The sequence below is a fragment of the Protopterus annectens genome, chromosome 2.part0, assembly GCF_019279795.1.
Source record: "Protopterus annectens isolate FY-2018-M chromosome 2.part0, PAN1.0, whole genome shotgun sequence".
Lineage (NCBI taxonomy): Eukaryota > Metazoa > Chordata > Ceratodontiformes > Protopteridae > Protopterus > Protopterus annectens.
The window spans coordinates 806,072,890-806,090,881 of record NC_056728.1 but is presented as its reverse complement, the minus strand read 5'-3'; positions in this window follow the sequence as shown (position 1 = coordinate 806,090,881).

The following is a 17,992-nucleotide window of genomic DNA, read 5'->3' as shown; positions in this document are numbered from 1 at the left end:
CTCCAGGGATCTAAACCTTGTCATCACAATAAACAAAACATGCTGGAGGGATAGGTTCCTGACCCAGAGACTCACCAGACTCTGGAATAGATTGCCCGTACATGTCAAGCAGAGTGCCTCTTTGGACCTCTTCAAGAGGAACCTTGACGATTGGATGGGAGAAAGGAAATTCACCCCAGGGATCATGTCAGTCACCCTGCTAGACAGGGGTCCAGGAAAGTAAATAATGTGGGAAGAAATAGCCAGGGAATTGTTATGGCTAGGCTTGTATAGGCCCTAGGGCTGATAGCCTAGTACCAACCTATGAACCTATGAACCTAAGTACTGTGCAACAAACACCTGCTATCTACTGATATATCTGACAGACATGCAGCAGGATTGCCCGCATAAAAATGTGCACCGACGCTACCTTCGGCAAGTGTGCTGCTATATGAACATGGGGGACTTACGTGTTACAGGTGTCAACTGCTTTACAGTCAGTGACACCCTGACCGCTTTGTAGGTTGTATATGTACACCTTCAATTACCAGAAACATAGCCTACTGTTTGCACTCGTTTTGGTAGGACAGCGTGTGACACACCTGTGAGCTGTCTCCAGCAAACATCCACCTGCAGATGTGACCCACCACTTTATGTACACACACCCATCCATACCTGATGTACATCTTACCGTTATGTCAGTATTTCACAATATACAGGTGTCAATGATGGGACTGCATTGCAACTGCACGTTCTAGTCGGACACAGATAAACTGCAAACATCAGCTCCTGCTCATGCATTGCAGATGAATGCACACCACTACATGTACATGTGTATAGGTCCTACATTCCTGTTATGTAGCCGTGTTTGTATGCATTGCAATTGGTGAGCATGTGACATACATGACACATGGACTGTTGTATGCTATGATAGTCATCACGGGTAACCAGTACAGAGTGAATGTCAACTCAGTTAACATTGCCACCTTATGTACTGTTAGCATTGAACAGCCATGGACCTACCTTCCATGTGCATGCGTGTAATCACTGTAGCCACGTGTCTGCATGAAGAACAGCTTTAGCTATGCTATGTACATATGTGTTGTGTGTGTGTGGGGCATGTACATATCCACAGTGGTTACATGTATGTCACATCCAAACATGGGTGTGTTGCCTGGTGTACAGCAACAGTTATCTGTTACAGCTGTATAACACCCAGGGCCCCCGTTATGTGTACAGCCAACCTGGTTAGGATTAGTGGTATCACTGCATTGCATAACACATGATGGAACCCTGTCAGTACATGGTTAGTCTGCACAGTTGCTGTACAGCTAGGTACAGTACACTGGTCATGAGTAACATGGTGTTGTACTAATGTATGGATGTGTGTCGCTGGTCCGAGGACATGGTGATGTGTGAGGGCTACAAACTACAGTGCGACATTTACCACAGTGATCTGCACACGATACATCTGTGATGGCTTTTGAGAGTGTACTGGTCAGTACATGTGAGTGGCCTTCATATACGTGGGGGCACTGACAACTGGAGTGGTCTGTAACGGTCTTATGGCACACATGTCAATATCTGAGGTATACAGTGGTAGTGCTATTGTGCACAACTGCACCTTATGCCAGGTGTTCCTCACTGCACAGATGTCAGTATTCCCCATTGTTGGATCTAGATTGGCAGCTATGATTACGAACGCTACACATCCAGCACTATTTGGCATACACATACAATGTAGTTGTCCTGTAAGTGTCAGGGCGTTTACCTGGTCTCAGGTTCACAAGACAGACCTTTGCTAATAAGTGTGTGAGCATGCCCAGTGACACCTTGTGTCAGTTGTGTGCTCCTGTGTAAGGCCATGGCCATTGTTATCCTGTATAGCGATAGTGGTCATCCAAGCATCAGATGGCCATACCCCACATCAGGATGGATTCCTAAATTTAACACAGTGGTCCACAGGTTAGTACATCACAACTGCCAGCATCCATGTCGATGTCTGCATTCCTAGAAGGTCATATTGACTGTCTTGAAAGGTGCACTGTCTGTGGCGCATCTCGTATCTATGTAGTGTTGTACTACTGCTCCGTAAATAGCCAGTTGTCCTGCTTACACCACTGCCATGTGTTCATCTCCATCTGCCTTGGGACACTATTATGCTTTTAGACTGATCACACTCCATACAATCCCTATCGGTGTCTTTGCCACTGCTGATGATGCCACCCACCTGGAAGTATGCCTCTGAGAGTGTTGGGATCCAGTAATCTCGGTAGCGTGTTTTGAAAATGCGTAATGCTGTAGTGTGATAAGATAGTCAGTTCTATGTTCGAATCCCAGCCCTGCCGTGTGTGTTTCTAGCTGCCTGGGGACAGAATACTGTTTTTAGACAGCTCACTCTCCGTGCACTCCCTATCAGCATCTTTGCCTTTACTGATGATGTCACCCACCTAGAAGTCTGCCTCTGGGAGTGCTGTGATCCAGTAATCTCAGTAGCGTTTTCTGTAAATGCGTAATGCTGTTGTGTAAGAAGGTAGTCTTTTCTATGTTCGAATCCCAGCCCTGCTGTGTGTTTCCAGCTGCCTTGGGGCAGAATACTGTTTTTAGACAGCTCACTCTCCGTACACTCCCTATCGGCGTCTTTGCCTTTACTGATGATGTCACCCACCTAGAAGTCTGCCTCTGGGAGTGTTGTGATCCAATAATCTCGGTAGTGCATTCTGTAAATGCGTAATGCTGTAGTGTAATAAGGTAGTTATTTCTATGTTCACATCCCAGCCCTGCCGTGTGTGTGTGTGTGTGTTTCCAGCTGTCTGGGGATAGAATACTGTTTTTAGACAGCTCACTCTCCGTACACTCCCTATCGGTGTCTTTGCCTTTACTGATGATGTCACCTACCTAGAAGTCTGCCTCTGGGAGTGTGTGTGTTTCCAGCTGTCTGGGGATAGAATACTGTTTTTAGACAGCTCACTCTCCGTACACTCCCTATTGGTGTCTTTGCCTTTACTGATGATGTCACCCACCTAGAAGTTTGCCTCTGGGAGTGTTGTGATCCAGTAATCTCGGTAGCGCGTTCTGTAAACATGCAATTCTGTAATGTGATCAACTAGTCAGGTAGTCATTTCTATGTTCAAATCTCAGCCCTGCCATGTGAGTGTTTCCAGCTGCTTGGGGACAGAATACTGTTTTTAGACAGCTCACTCTCTGTACACTCCCTATCGGCGTCTTTGCCTTTACTGATGATGTCACCCACCTAGAAGTCTGCCTCTGGGAATACTGCAATCCAGTAATCTCGGTAGCTCGTTCTGGAAATGCGTAATGCTGTAGTGTGATAAGGTAGTTAGGTAGTCATTTCTATGTTCCATTCCCAGCCCTGGTGTGTGTGTGTGTCCAGCTGCCTGGGGACAGAATACTGGTTTTAGACAGCTCACTCTATGTACACTCCCTATTGGCGTCTTTGCCTTTACTGATGATGTCACCCACCTAGAAGTCTGTCTCTGGGAGTGCTGCAATCCAATAATCTCAGTAGCACATTCTGTAAATGCATAATGCTGTAGTGTGATAAGGTAGTAAGATAGGCATTTCTATGTTCGAATCCCAGCCCTGCCGTGTGTGTGTGTTACCAGCTGCCTGGGGGCTGAATAATGTTTTTAGACAGCTCAGTCTCTGTACACTCCCTATCAGTGTCTTTGCCTTTACTGATGATGTGACCCACCTAGAAGTCTGCCTCTGGGAGTGCTGCGATCCAGTAATCTCGGTAGCACGTTCTGTAAATGCGTAATGCTGTAGTATGATAAGATAGTCAGTTCTATGTTCAAATCCCAGCTCTGCCATATGTGTGTGGGTTACTAGCTGCCTGGAGACAGAATAATGTTTCTAGACAGCTCACTCTCCGTACACTCCCTATCGGCATCTTTGCCTTTACTGATGATGTCACCCACCTAGAAGTATGCCTCTGGGAGTGCTGTGATGCTGAAATCTTGGTAGTGCGTTCTGTTACAGCGTAATGCTGTAGTGTGGTAGAATAGACAGGTAGGTGCTTGATTCCAAGGCATGGCAGGTGTGTGTGTTTGGCAGTTATACTCTATGTGTTTATCTGTGGGTGGCTAGCTGCAGGATGTGTTTAGTGTGTTTTGTTGCTGTCCTATATAGTGTCCACAGCCCACATAATCTGCCAAGATACTGGGTTGTCAACACATACATTCGCCAATAGGTCTGTTGAGTAAATGTCAGCAGCCCTACTTTTACCCTTAATACAGTCTGACCCATGTGACGCAACAAAACACACATGCCTTGATAGTAACAACACTACAGGATGCAGGTGGCACATATAGTTTCCTTTTCATTCCTGTCTAATGCTTTGCTGTCATGTGGTCTGCTGTTGTGATATGAATGCAATATCTACATATTTGTGTAGATGTATATGTGTGTATGTATGTATGTATATATATATATATATATATATATATATATATATATATATATATATATATATATATATATATATATATATATATATATATATATATATATGTATATATGTATACATATAATATATATGATATATGTAGTTATAGAGAGATAGACATAGATATAGACATATATGTCTGGGGACATCAGCACTATTGAATGTTTGTGCAGGATGATCTATACGTGATAAACTTGGATGTATGTATATCTGCCATGGCGTAGTGGTGATGCACACCGTCTGTTGTGTGCAGGTTCCTGGGTTGTAGTCGTGTTGACACCGGTTATTTTGTTGCTGGGAAGACCATGGGACATCGAATACAGTGATAGTAAGGCATCTGTTAACAGTTGGGTACGGATCTGAGCGACACTAAGCAGTGGTTATTAATTTGGAGGTTCGGTATGGGTCATATAACTATTCATTAGAAGACTATACTATGCAGATGAGGTTGACATTAGTGTATCCCATGTATCCCCAGGGTGTGATGCAGATCCCTGGAGTGTATGTGTGTAGTTAGCTGGGTGCAGGGCTCGAATATAGTTGACAGCATGGGAGGGGGGTCAGGCATACTGTACGTACATTGCAGAACTGTGCCTCGGGAGTGCTCGTGCCTTAGCACGCCTATGCTAGGGGTGTGTCTATACCTGCCTGGTGACAATGGGAGGGACAAAAGCAGTAGTGGGGTAGTCACAGTGTACAGGGTGCACAAACAGGTGATGATCACCACAATCAGCAGATTACATGGCCAGCCCACACCTGAACAGTACAGTAATGTGAGCAAGCGGCATACACACAGGTTTCTTCCACACTCTACACCACTGATGTATACCTGCGGGGACATTTCACAACACAGTCCAACCAAATGAGAAGGGCTGCAGCAGGCAACATAGACCAACATGTGCTGGAGGCTGAGGGCAGTGAGGATGTGTATGCTGTTGAACAACCCTTACTGGGGTGACATATGACTTTATAGACCCAGGGTGACTTACCAGGGGCTACATGTGCTGGGGATGGTGGAGCACTATGGTGTGGACAGAGACCTCCTACAGCGGCTTGTTGACCTGTGCCTGCCACACCTGACACATCAAACAAGCCGAGGGAAACCCATCACAGTGGATACCACGGTATGTGTTGGCCTAGGTATGCTAGCCACAGGTACCCCACACAGCACAACTGGGGATATCATGGGGATCTCATAGGCATCTGCATCCAGGGTATTGCACCAGTTCACAGACGCCATGTCAACACATGCTAGTCAGCACATACATGTCCTCAACACACGTGATTAGTAGCCCAGCAATATGCATCTTTTCAACCACATGGCTGACTACCCTGGGGTACTGGATGCTATAGCCTGCACACATGTACACATCAAAGCACCACCCTGTGAGCGGGGTAGGGCCTATATTCACTGCAGTGGCATACCCTCCAACAGCTAGGCCATACGCGATGGCCAGGGCATTAGATTGAATGTGTGTGCTGTCTGCCCTGGAAGCTATGATATTCCGATATATGGATTCTGACACAGCTGTACCACACCTTTGCCGATATGGACATCCCCTACAGTATCCTAGTGGGGGATGCAGGGTAACCACTGGTGTCGTGGCTGATGACACCCATCAGCAATGCACACACACCTGAACACTCACACCATAATGAGGCAGATGCACAGGCAAGACATATAATTAAGCATGTCTTTGGGATGCTCAGGTCACGGTTCTGGTATCTGGACACATCTGGTGGAGCCCTGCAGTATTCACTAGCTACATGCACACACATTGTTATGGTATTTGCTATGCTACACAATCTGATCTTGCAGTAACAGTTGTTGCTGGAACAGCATGGAGCAGGGCCACACGGCCCAACACCACTGTCAAGGCCTGTACAGGCACAGTGTGACTTGGCAAAGGAACTACCTGAGCAGGCCCCAGTTGGCGAAAGGGCCGTGCACAGTATGACCTGCCCTTGGCAGTGAGGCAACACAAGGCATATGCACTGACACAGTGGGTACCCAGGGATTTCACCCTCTCTGACCCGCACACAGTACAATGGATGCCGAACATGACACTACCTGTGCTCGGACATGTATAGGAGGTGCACTGTGTGCATCCGACATGGGCAGCCCTCCAGCACCGTCCTGAGGTCCAGAACACACCCAGGGTATGTCTATTGACCTAACAATTGGCAGTTGTATTACAATGTGTATTAACCCGTTGCTATGGTATGTATGTGAGCATACAAGAGACTTTGGTGGCCGAATGTTAGGGCAGCAGACAGTACACATCCATAGTGGCACCATGACATCTGTAGCCAGTAGTACACAGGGTGTCCTAACCCACTGCAGATTATGGGATGACCATCGTTTGTGTCCATAGAGCCCACACACGTTCCGTGCATCTGGACAGGTGTGGACCAATACAGACTAATGATATACAATGGCCTATGGATATGCCCAATGAATGACCCCAACCCCCAGAGACACACACAGACTACAGCAGGCCAGGCAGTTTGATGTAGGTTGTGAAAGCTCGGACGTCCAACACCACTATGCTGGTATTTAAAGCTGGGATCTGACGTACACTGGTATTCCTCCAACCGGCAATTTAGGTAGGTCCACACACTGACATGGAGTACCTGGCATACCAGTACAGTAGTGGCAGATGTGTACAACTGTCAGCTGTGCCCCCCCATCCAACCTACACATGTGAGAGTCATGTGCACCACCCCCGATGCTGTGTAGGACTGTGGATGCGGTTGGATGTCCCCCCGCGCTATGCACAACTGTCAATGCTACATGACCATTAGCTACCCTGCAGACACAGCATGACACCTGTCCGTGTAGAACGGAGGGGTCGGCAACACAGTACTGACTATCTGGACATGTGACACATGCAATACAGTTGACCATACTTGGCATGCTCACACACATGACGGTATGACAGTAATGTCGGTCGACGACATGCATAACAGTCATACTGGGCATGCTCACACACTGAAACACAGGAAGGACAGGCATGCATACACCAGTGCTCCGGACATATCTGCCAGTACATTGCTATACTGTTGGATGACTGTGCTGTATGGTGTGTGCGTGTGGTCTATTGTCTGTACATATGCCATGGTCTATTGTTTATTCACATGAGCTATGTGCACAGGGTACTGCTACCAACATGTGAATAGGACGGTTCTTTGTTTGCGGACAGACCGATGCCTTTGGATACGAACTGGGTAAGGCACATTCCAGCAGGTGGATGCAGTTGTGCATGGGTTTGCACAGTGTTAAGCACTGCTGACCTCTGGATACAGCACCTTATATCCGTTTAGACTCCACATTTCTTTGACAGTACACTACTGGCATACTGGTAGACAAACACGCTTACAGCCGCTCTCTCACCGACATTTGTGCTTACATTTGTCACACACGCTGTGTGTGTGTGATCCCTTGTGATGCGTATTACATTGGACTACAGGACTACAGTATCACGTATGTCTAACCATTTGGCGATGGCAGGCGTTCGACTGTATGGACTCGGCGGCCTGTCCAGTGACGTAATCATATTATATGCGTGTTCCTCATATGATCTGCTCCCATCTGCCTGATACATGGGAACCGATACTCTGCAATGCTGACATGTGAATGTTATTTTGTTAACGCAGCTGTCTGTCGAGTCATGCTACCGCATACCTACTGTACGTTTTCCACCTTTCAGATTGCACGGCGGGAGACTGTAGGAGTAATACCATTCCCACTTTGCATGGGACAGTCCCTCATTCGGCATATGTCATGTGACAATACTCTGGCCATTGCAACTGTCCTGATTAGGGGACATTCTCATATTCCACATGTCTGTAGTGGTTGCTTGTTACAGGTCTTGTATACCTGACACGTCGATATGTTATATGCAGTAGCATAAGCAACTTTACTGCTGCTAGACTACGCTTTGATTTGTGCTGATATGTATATTTCTGTACTTTGCATGGCTGTAGGTATGTTCTGCCCTGGTACATCTGACATTTCTACAGAGCAGGTCCCACTTTGGCCATTCAGAATGGTGGCGGCCCTATAGATCCTATATGTAGAGCTATCACATGTGTCAAGGCAACACATACCCACAGCCAGTAGTAAACTGACTACTTCAATGGTTTGCATACATTAAGGTTATTCCTGTAGCATTATAATTGCTAAGACTGTTTCCTATTACATGCAGCTGTTTCTGATGCAACAAATTAATTTCTGACACCACTACACACAATATATGGCCTCCTTTTCCGAACTCACAGGCCATGTGCCATAACATTCATTTTGCAGGAGACAAATGCCCAGACGGGTGTGTCCCTCAAAGGTGTATGGGTGGTAAACCTCATCTATGATGTTATCATCTACCTAAGGTGATCAGCAAATTATGCACTTTCCCTCACTAGCAGACCTCACATACCAATGGGGGAGAATGAACACTGTATCAGGAACACTGCATAACACCCTGTGGGACACATTTAGACTATTGGTTCTATTAACCTGACACATTGACAGTCACAGAGCATATGTATTCATTCAGGTTTGTCGAGGTACATGCTGTTTATGACTCATACATGTTGTCATCTGTCATTACCTGTATTCCGCCACCTGTTCACCTAATATCACTAGTTCTGGAAGTGTTTAGTTGGACTTTGTTACATTCTGATTCATAACTATGGACGTCCATGCTAATCGGGTACACGGCACTAATTTGGTCCCTATGCATTCCCCCGATGGTTTACAGACTATCCAGTAGATGTGCTCTTCATGTTTGGGAGGTATAGATGTCTGCTATGCCCACATAGGAATATTAATGACTTCCACTGGGCGGGCCAACTACATCTCTGCCAACCAGCACCTGCACACTTAAGCTCATTATTGCATACCCATGGTTCACCTACCTGGCACCCATCTACAGCACTCATGACAAATACTTCCTGTGAGCGCAGCTGGGATATGAGCACACCCCTACACATTGCCCACTCTTCCCGTCTCGGGACACATGTCGTATGTTTTGTCAACCAATGTATTATCACACTTGCACAACCTACTGTTCCATGTACACCTACATCTTGCTCACATCGATATCCATGGGTTCACACGTACAGTGAATTTTTGGGGTCACGCAAGGGACACCATTATCCATGTTTAAAGTGTAGGCCTTGCAGATCTCTCCCACTGCTACTTTTCTGCCGGTGTTTTGGACAGCAGCAGTGTATTTATCTTTATTGTCTGTCTGTATGTCTGACCGGCCTAGCTGGGCGGTGTGGGGGGTACGTTTATTTATTGGACCTCCCAGTCACATATGCCTGGTCTGTAAACATGTTACCCCTAATTGCTGTAAAGTAACCAAGTTATGTACATGTGTATATCTACAATGACATATATATTTGTTTTGTGTATATGTGTATATATCAATACCTGTTGTATGTGTATATATATCTATCTATATATATATGCATTATATCTTTGTGTATATATATATATATATATATATATATATATATATATATATATATATCTGTATACATATGTGCATATAAATAAATGTATATATATATATATAGATATATATATATATATATATATATATATATATATATATATATATATATATATATATATATATATATATATATATATACGTTTTTATCTATATATACTTCTGTGTGTCCGTTAACCTATACATTTCCCGGACATAGACACTTACACATGCGTATTGGGTTTTATCTCTGCTTCAACAGCATAGTATTGCCTTAGTCATTATGACACCGACACTTCACTCCGGTAACCTTGTGATCAGTATACTGCACGTTATACAGCGGACAGATGTCGCACGTTTTTCATGTCTGGGGTGCTGCTGATAAGTGTGATGTGATACAGTGTCATTCAACCTATTACTCGTATGCGCAGCCTATTATTCCTGCTACTGTGTTTGCTTCTGTGCACATTCATATTATTAATGTTAATAGAATGAGTGTTTGTGTTACTGAGATTGTACGTCAAGATATTGATGTCTGCATGTAGTTGTGTCTTTCTGCTTTTCCCAGTTTGGGGTTGTCACAGCAGAACTCTGTTCCGCTCATGGTTGGCAGATAGGTTTTACTTGCCGGGCTGCCAGCCCTGACGCACAACGTCTGACGACGATACGCCCATTCACGCATGTCTCCATGCAGACGATGGTCTATCTGGGAATCGTGCCTATGTACTAGCTGACCTCCACGGGCTGCTCCATTGCAACCGGCGCAACATACCCTAGCACTCCTGTGTCCATAATCGCATATCCATAGTTTCTCCAGCACACACGTGTTGAGTTTCCACGCATAACAGCCATTATCCAACTGATATCGCAGCCATGACACACCTTTACACATTGCCCTCTCCAGAGCGTTGGGGCCCTACACACATTTTGTACCACCTCGTGTATTCACAGCATCCCCATCCATTCATATTTGTACATACGTGCCTTTCCTGGTTTTATGGATTATGAACGATTTGCGGGTTACAAGTGTAGGTGGTCGCAACATGTACTACATTTTCCGTATATAATGTTGACGTAGCACTTCAACGATGTTATGGCCACCGGTATAACCCTGCCTCTGGTGTGTCCCTTCACATTGACTATTTCATTCATTTATATATAAGATGAATATTATTCTGGACATCAGTTATAAATTCACTACAGGTATGCAATAGTCCTGTCAACAAATGTGACAGTTTGGTGTACATATGTGTACGGACCTCTGTGATACTCGGGGAATAGTTTCTACAGTGACAGGGACAAGGCTATGACAAATCAGGGACAATCATGGGCACTTCTACCATATTAGTACTATTAACTTGGAATGTGTCGACAGATTCGTATTACTACGTATTTTCCACAGTTAAATGCATCTATTACTCTTATTTGTTGTAATTAGTCATTCTCATTCAACACCTTTCCTCCAAAGGTCACTGGCTTTGTGAGTGATTAAGAGGCTGGCCAGTTATTGTGCGAATGCTCTACCCATTGGTAGGGTTGACACATTGTCATATGTACAGGTTGGGATATATTCTGGGGACACCAGATTGTTTAGGCCAACACATACCCACGGTCATTGCAGGTTTAGAACATTCATTATTTTCCTAGCTGAGAACCTATACCTTTAGCAGTTTAGTTGTTAGTCTGTTTCTTGTACGAATTACATATTTTCTATCCTGACATGACTGCTTTAGGCAACTGTTACATGTAGTATGGTACATAGTTATTTCCTACAATCACAGGACATTTGGCATTGTATCATTGTTGGTCGGGACACACCTACCCACACAGTGACTGTCCCTCACACAGTGGATCAGTGGGTACCCTGTTTACGTCAGTGCCTGCATCTCCCTATTTCCAAGTGCCACTATGCAAATGTGTACAATATATTCTCTCGGTTTTTTCATGTGGGGACACGTGCGTCATGGGCAGGTGTTTGATCCTGGGTAGTAGGTTCTGCATGACCGTCTAGGGCTGGACAGTCTCGTGTACCACTACTGCACATTCGAACTTGTGTCCAGATGTCTACCTGACTGGACATCGTGTCTTGATACCCATTCTGATGTATACACAAGTTACTTATCCCATGAGGGATATCCAAACATTTAACAAGACCAATACCGAACATTCTTTTGGCATTATGAAAATGTGTTGTGGGGTTTTACATGCAAGGGATACATAGTTTGCAATCCTGAAACTGCCTAGGGTGACACTGCCTACTACATATGAGTAGTGGTCTCTATGTGTAGATGTGGCTGCGCCAAGCTAGTAGGCCAAGTATGGCTGGATTTGGTGGACATTCAGGTATGGGGGTGGGTTGTGTGCTGTGGGGGGGATGCTGGATATTCAATTATGCATCCAGGTGTGTTGCATTTGAATGGGCCGGTTCCATCAGGACCATTCTGTGGGTATGTGCCGGTGACATTTCTGTACATTTGTATCATACATTTTAATATGCATATGTTTGTGGGATTGTGTTGTACAGTATGGCCTGTCAGGTTGTATTGCAGATGTGTATACATGTTCTTTGTGTTTCTTTCTAATTCACCCGCTGCTCCCTCATACACCTCCAGTTCACCTATTCTGCATACAATACAGTCTAGCCTTTGAGGATTATACCATTACCCATCACCCCCACACACATATTCCTGACACTCCATCCATCACTGCTTTGGTTGATGGCCCATGACACGGTCAAGGTAACACATTGCATACACTACATATGTCAGGTTGTGTGGACTACCCTGGCATGTTTCACCTTCCACATGCTATACATCACGCAGATAGGTACACACCCATACTTCACTTTCATGACATGGTTGGTACACCTGGGTAATACCTGTTCAACTGTGACACATCCTGACAAGTACGGCTTGGACCACATATGTGCAGATTTTGGCTAACTGCTCTGATCATTGGTAGGGTGCCACCTTTTCTTATGTCCAGGATGGGATATATTATGGTCACATATCCAATTGTACTGGACAACACATACCCACAGTCAACGCTACGGATAATACTTTTCCTTTAAGCCTACATGTTGCCTTATTGTTGTAGCAGTTTATATGCTCCTTCTGTTTCATTTTCTTGCTTATTCTATTTCTTGTCACATATGGTATGTTACATACGGACATACCTATTGTATGTGACTATTACATGCGTTGTGGGATATAATTCTGTCATACGGTCGCTAGATATTTACATTTATCGTGGTTTTGTTATGGACACATCTGCCCAGCTGTGTACTCTCCCTCACAATGTGGGACAGCTGGTGACCCTGACCATTGGGCTCGACGTAGCTATTGGCGGCACGCTAACATGATGCATTTTACTTCCACTTGATATAACTATCTACACTGCAATGGACTACGGGCACACGGTTTCCAATGTTATTTGTTCGAGGGATGGGGACCCGTTATTCCCTACCGCGCATTTGTGTTTGCTTCTTAATTTTGTGTTCACAGGAACTGTCTTGCATGCTTTGCATACATTTCAGTATCCACGGACACTGACAGATGTGATTACTATTGCATGCAAATTGTTATATGCAAGCATTTTAGGTTGCACGTCGACAGCTGACATTTCCACGCCTCCGTGCGGCACTTCGACACACCCTATGCACTCACGCTCATTTCCTATGCACATGGCTGTGGTGGCAGCGCACCTTCATTAATATGCATCCGGCACTACTGCGCCATCTTCGGCGCAAGCCTAACGCTGGCCTTGCGCCGAGCTTCATGAATCCCGGGGACAGTCTTTTGGTTTTTCAGTCTTCTGAAGTAGACACGTTTTGTAGCTGAATACTATTTTATCACCTGAAACTTTTGTAATAATTTCAAAGGCAAGACAGAGATACAGCCTTTGGCTTGAGTTCATATGCCTTTACTGCCATACTGACATTTTGCATAATACTTGTTTTTTATTGTTGGTGCTGTAGTGAACTTCTACTCAGTACTGTAAGTAAAATAATGGCCTAAGATGTTTCTTTACTGGTTGTCAATACATGTGAAGTAAAATGTGATCTCTCTCTCTCTCTCTGTATATATATATATATATATATATCTATATGGGTCCCCTATGAAATACCAAACCCTCAGAATCTCAATGCCCCAATTACCGAGACCAGAAGCCCAATACCCCACATTACTGAAATACCAGAAGCGCGAAATTCAAAATCCCGATGTTAAGGGATATTGAGTTAGCACTTCTGGTGTTGCAGTTCAGGTAAGTATCTGTGTGCAAGTGCGTTTGTGAGGGGCTTTAGTGTGTGTTAGTGTGTGTTCTGACTGTGGTGTGTGTGTGTGAGAGACTGTAATGTGTAGGTGTGAGTTTGCCTTGTGTGTGTGTTTGTGCGAGCTTGGAGTTAGAGTATTAAAGTAGGGGGGTGTGGGTGGCACAGCCCCCCACATGGGGGGTAAAGGGGGGCTTGACCCCCCTGCTTAACATCAGTGTAGGATTATTTATTTGGGTTTGGGGGGACACTGTGTGTATGTGTATGTGTGTACTGTATGTGTGTTGATCATTCGCGATTTTGAATTTCGTGTTTGTGGTCTGTCGGTCTTCTGGTATTTCGGGTATTTGGTCTCGGGATTACGGGTGTCGGTCTTGTGGGTTTTCAGCCTTTCATAGTGAATATATATATATATATATATATATATATATATATATATATATATATATATATATAAAAATGTGTGTGTGTGTGTGTGTGTGTGTGTGTGTGTGTGTGTGTGTGTGTGTAAAATTAGTTTAGTTGTAGTATGGTTTGACTACAATGCCGTACTTTTAAGTAGATAAATGGAGTGAAATATTAGGGTGAACTGCACTAAAAAGCTCTAAAATAAGAACTGCAGTTTTAAGTGTTTTTTTATAACTGTACACTTTGCTGGTATTTCCTAAAAGGTTCATAATGAAATCTCAAAGGAAGACAGAAATATAAATTCAGGGCCAGGTGGTTTTAGTTCATGAAACTTTAGTGACAACAGTCAGGTATTTTGCATTATTCTCTATTTCTGTGTGTGTTTTAGTGTACTTTTGCTTAGTACTCTGAAAACAATAAGGGCCTAAAATACTTCTTTATGGACATCGCAGTGCACTGCTTTTTGACATAAGATGTGACCACCCCCAGTTTAGAAATGGATAATTAGAAGGCAAAATTATACAAGTTTCTTTATTGCTGGATTATAAAAGGACAAACTTGTATGAGCATTTACAGAAGAACAACATGGGAACAGAGAAAGGAGATTCTGCTAATAGGGATGAATGCAATTGGGGATGCAGACAATAGGCAAGAAGGGGCTAGAATTTATTGGAGAAAACTGGCAAAAGAACCAATGTATTGGTTCATCTGGTTAGAATAATCAGCCTGATCCATAAATACAAGTGCCCCTCCCTTGACGGGTTTCATAACCCATATATTAGGATCATCTGCAATGTCATGTGATGTACTTACCTCATCTTTAGTAAGGTTTTAAGATGAGCAGTTTATTATTGGAAGATACATACGAAAGTGTTTATAGAAATGAAATACATGTTGCCTATTCCAAAACTGATTTATTGCTAGAGGACATGCTGCTTCAGGGTCATATTTCTAAGAGTGAATTTCATTTCATGTTAAATGAAAAGCCTGTTGTTCCTAGTATATTTGGTTTACCTAAATTACATAAAAATATAGCACACACCCCTTTTCAATCAACAGTTGATGCCACTTGGTCTAAGACATTTTTTATTGCCAAATTGTTGGATATAAATTTGAAAAAGGGTCTAGTTAAAGTATCTCAGATATGTGAAGATTCATGGCACCTTCTAGAACTGCTGATCAATATAGTTTTTTAACCTGATCTGATCTTTGTCACTTCTAATGTTCACAGTCTTTTTTTCTGTCATTCCACATGATATTGGTCTTAGTTGGTTTGAAAAACAATTATTTAAACACATGGATACAGATACAGATGCAATCAATGCCATAGTAGTATTGCTGGAAACAGTGTTAAAAAATTTTTTTTATTCTTTGAAGGACATATTTAGGCAAACTACAGGGGTGGCTATGGGTGCAGCATGTGCCCCTGTGTTTGCAAATTATGATATGGTAGAATGGGAAGTCTAATTTATTTATAGCAGTGTTTATGCCAATTGTTGGTCCTTATATATTAAATTCCTGGATGATACTTTTTTGTTTTGGAATAATACACAAGAGAAACTCCGGATTTTTTGATTTATATTAACAACACTGTTCACCTTTTGACATTTTCTCATTCTTTCAATAAAAATCAGGTAGCCTTTTTGGATGTGGAAGTTAAGAAGGATTTGTTTCATAATAGATTTGTTCCAGTATTTACTGAAAGCCAACCTTCTCTAACTCTTACTTACATTTTTCCAGTTGGCACCCTCTAGACACCAGAAAAAAAATCAGTGGTCAAGGGCCAATCGGTGTATCTTACCAGGATGATATCTGACGTAGACACATTTCATGCTGAATTTGACAAATTAATAGCTATGTTTTGTACTAGGGACTATCCAGAAGAATTTTTTAATTAAATTAGAGAGGAAGTTGTTACAGAAAGGTTACAGGGTGTTTATACCCCCATTTTGAATAATGATTTTGGAGTAATAACATTGGTACAAACACGTAGAAAAGAGTTTAATAAGATTTTGTTTATTTCTACTTACTCTCTGGATAGTAGTGCTATTATGAAATATATTAATAAAAATTGGAAATTCTTTTTGACAGACCCTGTGTTGACTAGCAAAGTGGGAGATACACTTTTCTACGCATATAGAAGGGACCAAACTCTTAAATGCCTGTTGGAAAATAAAAAAGATGAAAAAAGTTATATCAGATAGAAATTATACAAGTAAATGTGGCCCGTGTACACATATTATTCATGGGGGCCAGTTTGCCATTCAGAGGCATACATATGTTACTAATGGGTATTTTAATTGTGGTTCCGAAAATGTGGTTTCTCTGGCTCAGAGTTTATGTTGTCCTGCCTAATACGTGGGTAAAATATCTAGGAGGTTTAGGGACTGCATTTATGAACATGTTTTGGATATTTGGAAGAATAAAACCAAAAGTGCCTTTTATAAACATGTAATGGTTTTTAACTCCCATAAATTTGGGTTTTTAATAATTGACCAAGTTAAGAAAGATCTCTCCCTTTCTTAATTTCTCCAAGTCTTTTGGGTTTCTAATACCATGATGGGAATGGGCTCCATTCCTAAGTCAAAGTACAATTAAAGTTCATGAAATTAGTATTGTTTCAATCTTTGATGTCAGCCAAAAGTGCTCTTTGCAGCAACAGCAATGTTCTCAGTAATGACTCCTGCAATTCGTATGGTGTCACATGTGTTGGTACAATATCTAAATACGATTGCAGATTCTTATTTTATAAGACCCGTTGAGTCTACTACTGTTGGAACAGTCTGGGTATTTTTCTTCCACATTGCTTTCATTTCTGCCTGCAGATCCTGATATTTTATGACTTTGTGCCTCCCTGTATGCAAGACACTGTCATCACTGGGTGTGGTGATTTCAATGATCAATGCTAGTTTTGTCTTCTTTTTATGGACCACTATATCTGTTTTTCTAGCATCTATCTTTATATCTGTTGGTAATGGGTGATCCCATGTGATGTAAACTTCATCATTTTCTATGATGTTTTGTCGCTAATATTTCCAGTGCTTTTCAGCCACTTCAATACCATAATGTTTGCACAATCCCCAATGCAACAGTCTTGCCACATTATTATGCCTTTCAGTATACAGTCCTTTTGCCATTAGTATGTCACAACCAGCAACAAGGTGTGTGACTGTTTCTAGTTCGCTTTTACAAAACCTACATTTGTCCATTTCTCCCACGTTCAATGGACTTTGTAAACCAGAGTGTACCTAGCCCACTGTCTTGCGCTGCCAATATTAACCTTTCATCTTTTGGTTTGAATTCACCTCTCCTTAACCATTCCTATGTTCGTTCCTGAGCAACATGAGATTATTCCAGGAGTTTCCTGTA